This window comes from Bactrocera latifrons, unplaced genomic scaffold (assembly GCF_001853355.1).
Source record: "Bactrocera latifrons isolate USDA-ARS-PBARC rearing strain unplaced genomic scaffold, ASM185335v1 scaffold_236, whole genome shotgun sequence".
Classification (NCBI taxonomy): domain Eukaryota; kingdom Metazoa; phylum Arthropoda; class Insecta; order Diptera; family Tephritidae; genus Bactrocera; species Bactrocera latifrons.
The window spans coordinates 132,459-142,024 of record NW_017535919.1 but is presented as its reverse complement, the minus strand read 5'-3'; the positions used below and the strand labels follow the sequence as shown (position 1 = coordinate 142,024).

Genomic DNA, 9,566 nt, shown 5'->3' with positions numbered 1-9,566 from the left:
AACAACATATAATATAGAACTAAGTTATAAAATATTGTATAAATAGAAGTAACAATTAATTATAAGGGGCTTTTGGTATTTTCGTTGCATCGAATAAAGAACGGAGCTCGTCTCCAAAAAAACAAAAATTGTTTTTTTTAATCCTCCCAGTGCGTAGGGAGAAAACTTGTACACACATACAGCTGTTGACAGTTAATTAAAAACGACACCTTTTGAAGTAAAAGATGTTATTTTCCAAAAAATCACGTATATTTATTGTATTTTAACTTATTCTAGTGAAGCCTATGTTAAACTTAAACTCTAATGGTAAACATTTAGTTTAAAATTTGTTTTTGTTTTGAATATTTTAACAAAAACATGTGAAATCAACGATTTGAGTGTGACAACTAATTAGAAACGAAAATATTTTTGATATGCCTTGAATTGTTATCTTCCTTATAACAGGCGAATTTTCTGAGGAAATGGGCTGAGGCCCATGTCAATAAGGCATTTTTTAGGATTTCGTTGATTTGTTGTTTTAGACCAATAAGAGTTGGCAAAGTCTACGCGTCGTTTGTACGAATTTTAGTCAGAAGTGGGTTCCTGCGTGCTTCCCTGCGTTTCAGTCGAGATTAGACCAAATGTCAGGAAATTGCTCTCTTTGGACATTGTATATAGTTTTAAATTCTGTATATGTTTAAAGGCATTAAATAAAATTTTTTTAAGCATTTGATCTGATTCACAATTTATTTGCACGTATTTCCAGACTGACGAAGGTCAAAAATTTAACTACGTAGGGCAGATGTACACCTGCAGCTCATTAAAAAACTTGAATAATATATTTTAAACCACAACTTTGAAACACACGCTTACTATAAATCAGTAATATTATTAATAAAAATTAATACTTTGAGGTTATAATTCCGTTAAGGAACTATTTCTAATTAGTTGTCGCACTTAATTCACCTTCTATATCGTGACGCATTTACTATTTGAAAAAAAAAAAAACTAACTTCACAACTACAAAACAGAGTGATACTACTAGTAAATAGAGTAACGCGAACAATGCAAGACTTTTTAGACTTATATAAATAACGGCATATCAAAACTCTTTATCATTATACTCATCAATAAATATAATAATAATTGTAATTAGCTGTCAACAGCTGTATATACGACTATATTATATTATATTATGTATAAGTATATGTATATATATGTACATACACATGTATGTTAATAATTTAATTTTTAACACTTGTACTAATTCATAATTTCGGGGATTTCCAGTGACTCAATCCTGCTCTCAGAAATTTCAATATAATTTTTTAGGGCTTTAGTCTGAAATTTATTTGATAAATTTAATGCGGATCAATTATGAGCACTTTCACGTAACACTTTTTAGCCTTTGTGGGTCTTAGTTGTCAAGCGTTAAGCACTTTGTCTGGTTACAACACACGATTTGCTGGTTGTTATTTGAAAAACAAAAAGTGTCAACTTTTGCGTTTATTTTTATGGTTGATTTTCGTAAACAACCCACAGGCTTCTCACAAATTCACAACACAAGCGAAACAGCACAACATAACACAAACACAAAGCTACAAATGTGGAGAAATCAAAACAAAATACGCGCACCGCAGGGCTCGACCCCCTTTAGGCGTCTTACGCCCGCGTCAAGGTCCACGTCACGTGCTCCGACGACAAGACAACAAGACATCCGAATGCTTCCAAACTTGTTTAGCGCGCGCGAAACTTTAACACAACAAACAACTGTCAGCAGCACAAAGCAAGGAAACGGACTAACAGTGGCAATCACAATTACAATTTTTGTTAGTACGATCTGAGATGGCGACGATGGCAGACGGTTTATTTTTTGGCCCGTGGTTCCGTGGAGATCGCGAATCAAACGCATCCGATCCAGCGCGGAACACTGTTCACCTACCGATTGGGAGGATGCTCGATGAAATTGCGGCGACCAGCGCGTTTAATATGCAAAGAATAGATGGAAAGGAAAATAAATCGTGCGGCTAACGTGAAAGTGAAGTGCGCTCGCTCACTCGTTTGCCTATAATGTTTGCAACAATTAACTGTGTCGCTAGCGAATTCAACCAGCCAACTTAAGTATTAATTTTATTTTATTCAGATGAACGTCGGGCAGCGGCGTCGGCTGAGAGGTACGCGTACATATATGTTGACATTAGTGTGTGTGCGTCCGTGTGTGGCGACATATATAAATGAGAGCAACAAAATCAAAAAGAATTCCAATCAAAACAAACAAAGACGAACAACAGAAGTGCCGAAGGCGCAGAAACGACCCGCAATCAGAGGCAGGGAAGTACTGGAACGCGAATTGCTCAAGTGAACTCAAGTGGTGAGATAAACGATGAAGACGCGGATTGTCGCGATGGATGCGCGCGGGGAAATAGTCAAACATTCGATGGCTGTGGTAGTATGCGACAGTTCTTGGGTGGCGACACTGCTAAGCATTAAGAAATCGCAAATAAATAAGTAAAAAAACGAAATCAGATCAAATCTATGGAGTGCCAATCAATGTCGATCGGTGGGGACGAAGGCATTAGTGCGAGCACGCGCTATTTGTTTTTATATGTATATTTTGTGCCTAGAACATTTAATTTTTTCTGTTCCTCTTTATCACTATGGCATTTGTACTTTGCGTCGCTGTTTTGATGACACACTCAAGAGCAATGATTGCAGGCCATTAAGTCAGATAGCTTGAAGGTTCAATTCCCTGACACTGAAGAAACATACTAATATTTACGTAGTGTGTAATGTATAAGACTGTTTTTCATATAATGTATGTAAATATATGTGGCTAAAAAAATATATATGGTATATGCGTATTTGTATGTACATATGGATATGTAGTTATCATTACTAAAAATATTTATTCATTTATATACACACACATTTCCATGGGTATATAGTTTATATTGATATGCAAATTTCATATTTACGTCTGTGATTGTGTGTGTGTGTGTGTGTGTTGGAGTGAATTTAATTCTCTCCACATTTAAGTATATTTTTAAAATGATCTAAAAATAACTTTTAAATAACATATTCTTGAACGAAAGGCAGAGACGTAGTGAGTAGCTCACTAAACGAATTAAGGGGATACAAGAGGGACAGTCTACTTCTTTGATAAGCTAGTAATGGGAATATCAGGCTTAGAGACGTTGATTAAAGAAGTGCGATTTGCATTTGTTCTTGAAAAATATCACGGATATTTCGTGGTAATCATACCAGGACTGCTTAGAAGCTCGTATCGCTTCTATAAGGGCGTCAATGGAATGTAATCCTTTGTGGTTAGGCCAACCTTCCTTCGAAAGATGCTTGTATGAATTTTCAGCATTCGAAAGTTTGTTCGAGAGATTTTGTGTGACGTACATACTCGTAATCGCGAAGACCAATCCTACTGTAAAGATGCTATGGAAACTTTGAAAAATCTCTAGAATTGGTGCATGCAATATGGTTCCACATATTGGAATGGTTTCTCTTGATTTCGATGAATCATTATGAGCCAAATGCCGGATAGAAACGGATCTAATGTAGAGTTTTACTCGATTGACGATCGTCACAAGTGATCGAAAAGTGTCGACCTTCACTTTTCTTCTTATTATACAAAACTGTTGATAGTTTTGCTGAGCATGGGATTTTCAGCTTTCTGTTTTGGTTTCTGAAACTTTATCATTAATCATTATTTGTATGCTCTTGCAACCAGTTGCAACAGATTATTATAGTTTTGTTCACCTAACGGTTTTACATATCACCCAAAACGAAGCGAGATAGATATAGGGTTATCTTTATATATAAAAATAACGTGTCACGTTGTTTGTCCGCGATGGACTCCTAACTAACTGAGTCGATTTTAGTAAAATTTAGCACAATGTATCCAGATCGAGCCAACTGGGTGAAATACATTCATAAATAAAAAATACAGTGAAAGCTCTATTAAGCGGACAACCTTATTAACTGGAGAGAAAGACTGGTAACCAGACATTTAGAACGCAGCCTTAAATTCGTTATTTTTTCCAATGAATTTTATTTGTATGAACATATTCAACATTAAATCTTAACTACAATCCTTTGGATTCCTATACCGACAAAAACGGTTTCGCCTTTATTCGTAAATAAAAATTTCACTGCATTGAATAGTTTTTGACATGAATAAGAGTATAAAATGTATACCACAGCCGCTTTCTTAACACAAAAAAAAAAAAAAATGCGAGTTCGCTGAGGGGCGTAATTGAACCAATTTACCGGTCAAAAACGCCATTAACCGAAAACCTATAAAGTGCCATAACTAAACACTGAATTAAGATATAAAACTGTAATTCAAAGGAGGGATCGCAATAGCAAAAAGGTCCTGTGGGCAAAATTTTTCGAAAAAGTGTGCGTGAGCCCGCCCTCTGATAAGTTTAATACATACATATGTACATATCTCCTCCTCCTCTCCATGTACATATCTCCTAAACCACTTAAGCTACAACAAACAAATTTGTTGAGTACAAATCTTATAAGAACCTCTATCGACGGCGTGAAAATGGATGAAATCGGAGGATAGCCCCGCTCACTCCACATATAACGGTACTACCAAAAGCGCGGTAAATCAATTACTAAATACGTCAGAGTTATTAAATTTACCACCGAGATGGTATGAGTTGGCTTTATGAGAGCTGGGGTGTTCTTACATTTTTATGTCACAGTGTTAAAGTGGGCGAAATCGGATTTCAACCACGCCTACTCCCATATAGCACAATTATAAATTCCACTTGGTTCGTTTAGTTCCCAGTAGCCAAATGAACAAGCAATTAATATAACGGGATGAAATTTTGCACGAATATTGCCTTTAGTGTGTGCCACCTTATGACCAAAAATTGTTTAAATCCAACAAAAATTGTTCAAGACCCTAGGTGGCGAATATTTGCACCTCCGTACCTATAGTTGACTTTTCGAATCGAAAATGTCGGTCATGTTATGTCTGTATGTCAAAAATGAGTTGAATCGGGCCAATACTTCCTTAGCCCCACATATCTAGTATAAAGGTTTTCGATCTTCCGTGTGACTTTGTACCGCATAAGTTTGTTCGAATATGAGAGTTATCTCAATGAAAATTCGAAAGCGTCCTTTGCATAACACATTTTCGTACCTAAAATAAATTTATTTTTGCCATATCTTTTTATTTGCCGATTCTGCTTTTTGTTTTAAAAACATAAGAATAAAATCTTAAATCTATTTAAAAACTAGACAAGCTGAAGCAAGTGATTGAGCTGTATTGGTGATCGTTGATCCTTAGTACGCAGGCACATCTCTTCTTTTAAGGCGTGCTTGATCGCAGGAATGAACCAAAGCATTAGCCAAAGTTTTTGGGTGATCTCGGAGTTTAGATATATGTATGTATATTTAATTCTGCTGTCTTCTACTTCATTTTTTATCAAGGCCTTTATGGAAATTTTCATTACGCATGTACCATGGTGAACACGAGATTGGTATAAGCATTTTTGATCGGAACCTTTGTATTATATCAATATTAGTTGCATAGGTCGTACCCTAGATAAATTTGACCGAAAATATGTTGGTTATAGTGTTAACTTGTAGATATGTTTTTCAATTGTGAAATGAAAAGGATTCTGAGAAATGGTGATAAGATGGAACAGCACTTCTTAAAAGCTTCATGACGACTTAACATAATTCAGGGAATTAAAAATCAGCTACTATACTGGCAATGACATCCTATCGAAATTGTTAAGGATAGAAAATTCTAGATTCAGGTTCGTTGAAAAACAAATAGCGACATCTTTACCAACAATTAGTTAACTGATCAGTAGTGTTTTGCTATCCAAATATTCAAAAGCAAAACGAGTACGACGAAATTGTAACTGTCTTCGGAGGAAACTAAGAAATGATAAAAATTATTTCTGACGCGGAAAAAGTTGTGCTTCACCAAATATAGGATCGAAACACGATTGTGCATGCGTCAAAAGACACGTGACTTCCCAAGAGCTGCCCACTTGTTTGAACATCAAGTATAGTTTGTTCGATTCGCTTTTCCTTAACGCTTCGCAAATCGAAAAAAATTTAAGCTATCAGAACTAGGTGGAAATTTACACGTGACTTTTGCTTCTTCTTCTATATATAAATAATACTCAGTGGACGACATATTTGGCAAAAAACTTGTAAGAATAACGAAAATCATTATAAGTTGTATATTGACTCGATTTTATCTATTTTTGTTAATACCACATAACGTTAACATGCCACAGCATAAAAATATGATCGCAAAACTCCATTAAGGTACCTCAAGTACCACCATCAATCTTACGAAGTAGGATGTTCGAAAATGACGATATTAGTTATATAGTGGCAAATACACACTGTTTTTTGTAAAACACGCTCTCTCAATTTCAGATGAACTCACATATTGGCCGATATACAAACGTAATAAAGTCACCCAGAAGTCCGAAAATCTTGAGTTGAAGTGCTTAAATGATTTGCCCTAAGCGAATTTGGATATACCTTAAATATTTTAGGAGATATGTACATTAAACCTTTTAATTCAACCCACAAATGCAACTTGCTGGTGGGATCTCCCGTGCCGATTTTACAGTTGCAGTAGTATATTTCCAGTGCTACCAATCACACTGCTTCATATCATATAGTGTTGGAAAGGTGAAATTTTAACTTCATTTAACAAACAAAAAAAAAAATTAAATTCGGGGAAGTTGAAAAAAGTTACTGCTGTTCAAAAATGAGTGAAAATAATGAAGAAATTTGCTTTGTTTTGAAATTTTGTATAAAAAGGGAAGAATGCCACTCAAGACGATGCTGGTTCAATCGCTTCGGTTCTAGAAATTTCGATTTACACTGATGAAAGTATTATACTGACGGAGTAATGTGTCTGACGGAAAAATGGCAAAAAGTGATCGACCAAAATGGTACATTTACCTATTTAATTATTAGTATAAATATAAAAAAAGTATATGTACGAGTTTAATCAGTAGATTAAAATTTTAATTTAAGCCGGTAGACAGAAAAAGTTTTCAACAAACTATCTAATATTCAGAGAAATTTCAGCATAAAAATGTGAGGATAATCAATTTCAAACTATTAGAAACTTTCAAGAATAGTATACATATCCTTGGAAAATAAAATATTTTATGTACATATCAAGCAACAATTATGTTTTCTGAACAAGTCTAGCAATATTTAGTAGGGATCCTGTGTATATTATTTAGGGAAAGAAAAGTGTAGGGGATCAACCTGATGGGTATTACAACCAAGAGTTCACAATGTGAATATTTATGCTTGTAACAATTTTGTAGGCCTGTCATTTTTAACAGTCGTTGTCTGTAGAAAAATGTACATACATTTGTACGAGTTTATTCATCAAATTTTATGGACCTTGTCAATAAGCTTCCGGACAGCGCCAACAGTAGCCACTGCGCGTATACAAGTATATTTAAAATGTAAATGTATTATGTTAATATTATTGAACCTTTTGTTTGTAAAATATTTATGACGTATTTGAATAAAGAAACGACCGTAAAATTCCGCAGTAAGAAAATCGCAAAGCCCAAGTTTCCTTTTGCAAGAGGGTCTTCGCTAACCAACTCTTGCTATGGCAATTATTTTTGTTACTAAATTATTTTGTTTATGCATTAGTAATATGTATATTGGGGTGTGTAGATAAATTTTCCTTTTCTTCTTGGTACTCTGAAATATTGGTTGATAAACTCCTCTAAGAAATATCTTTCTATATATACATATATATATAAAATCTTAATTGTAACGAAAGGTCCTACGCATAACTGGGTTTTATTTCCTTCTTATTATCAAATAGAAAAAATTGTAACTCGCTTCCAACTACTTGAAAAACAATATTAAAATTAAATGCTCCACGAAATGGTCTCCTACAGTTTTTCGGGTAAGAACTTAATTTTTCAGAGTACCAAGCGAAAAGAGACATTCGGTTTTTGACCCATTCTAAGGCTTATATGTACAAATATATCGAGTTGTATTAATATAACGGTCGACCAATTTTCATATTTAATTAAATGTTAAATTAAATTGGGTCAACACACAAATTGTTTTAGATCGACTGTTCACTTATGAAATTTTCTGTGCGTCAAAAAAAAATAAGAAAGCCATCATCAGAGAGAGAGACTCTCTTCAAATAAACCACTGGAAGAACCTTCAATACTCATAGAAGCTACCCTGCGGTAAATGTAGATAGTTTAAAACGTTAAAGTGCGAACTATTAAGAATGAGGCGCTTGTGGATGCCTATCTACCACAAAAAAATGCTTTGAAGTGCCTCTTTTACATTGGGAATCGCCTTCTGATTAACCTTTTGGCCGAGCTTTACAGCGTGCTTTTAACTGCTAAGTGTGCTATATTTGATATTTGTTTCAAAATAAATAACTCCCATCTTAAAGTCAAGCAAACTATAAAATTAAGAAGGTAGTTCAGAAATACGAATTGTAGACCATATAAAGTTGTTAGTTAAATATTGGACTATATGATATATATTTATGGTAATCGAATAGTTTTCGACATAATCTTTACTTGTTTTAAATTATTTTATTGTTACATATACATATATAAAGTGGAAACTCCAGAAATTCTATAAAGTATATACATATGTATAATATATGTATATATGTTCAGCGTGATTAATTGCGTCGATTTAGCTGTGTCCGTCCGTTCGCTAGATATACGGGAATCAGTCTCTAAGTTTTTGAGATTTATTTTGAAATTTTGCACACGTCCTTTCTTTTACAGGGTAGCTGTAATACAAACTGATCGATCGGACTAAAGTTCTTGAAAAGTATCTCTTGCATTATAGATTTGGTGCAACCGCAGCTAACGTATTTTCTTCTATTGTAATATTATAATTTGAACATACATTGTGACAAAAAAGTACTAGAAAAATAAACGCAACATATTTAACTATTCAACAATACTTGTTTTGCCGCCTTCAATGTGATTTTCTTATGCTAAACATTTTCCAGCCCTCAAAACACTTTTTATAAAAACTTTTTGGGATGACCTTCAGCTCCGGGACAAAACGGGTTCCGTTCCGTGGGATCGGAATTCGCACGACCACGCATGTTTAAACAAAAAAAATCAGCTTTATCGGGATGAGTTTAACAAGAATGCAATTCACACATACCCAAAATGTCCACCAAAATCATTCGAACGGACTCGCGGGAGATGGCTTTCTTGCCATCTATCCAATACTTGAATAACGATTTTCAAGCACCATTTCAGAAGAGTGAAGGTCGTCCAGGACGAGGCATGTCCTCAACGATCTCTCCACCCTTTTTAAAGGCTTCGTACCACCCGTAGGGTTGTGTTTTAATAAAGCTGAAGCACCGTGAGGATTTTCATTTGCATTCGCAATGATTCCGCACACAAAATTTCGTTAGAAATATATGTAAAACCAGTAAGGCCACGCCCACTTTTCCAAAAAAATTACGTCCAAATATGCCCCTCCTAATGCGGTCCTTTGTGCCAAATTTCACTTTAATATCTTTATTTATGGCTTAGTTATGACACTTTATAGGTTTT

The 9,566-nt window shown here is 34.6% G+C and overlaps 1 protein-coding gene across 5 annotated transcripts in view; it reads right to left on the bottom strand.

Annotated features, from left to right (window-relative positions):
- LOC108968996 overlaps window positions 1-9,566 on the bottom strand; it is an 86,399-nt gene that overhangs the window by 53,150 nt on the left and 23,683 nt on the right. For 2 of the 5 annotated variants that reach the window (XM_018933426.1, XM_018933429.1), the window contains exon 1: window positions 1,207-2,505. The exons of 1 other annotated variant lie outside the window; for it this stretch is intronic. The gene's annotated coding sequence lies outside the window, so the exon portion shown is untranslated. Of the gene's footprint in view, window positions 1-1,206; window positions 2,506-9,566 lie in introns of those variants that run through there. 2 more of the 5 variants (XM_018933427.1, XM_018933428.1) reach the window with 2 other exon arrangements.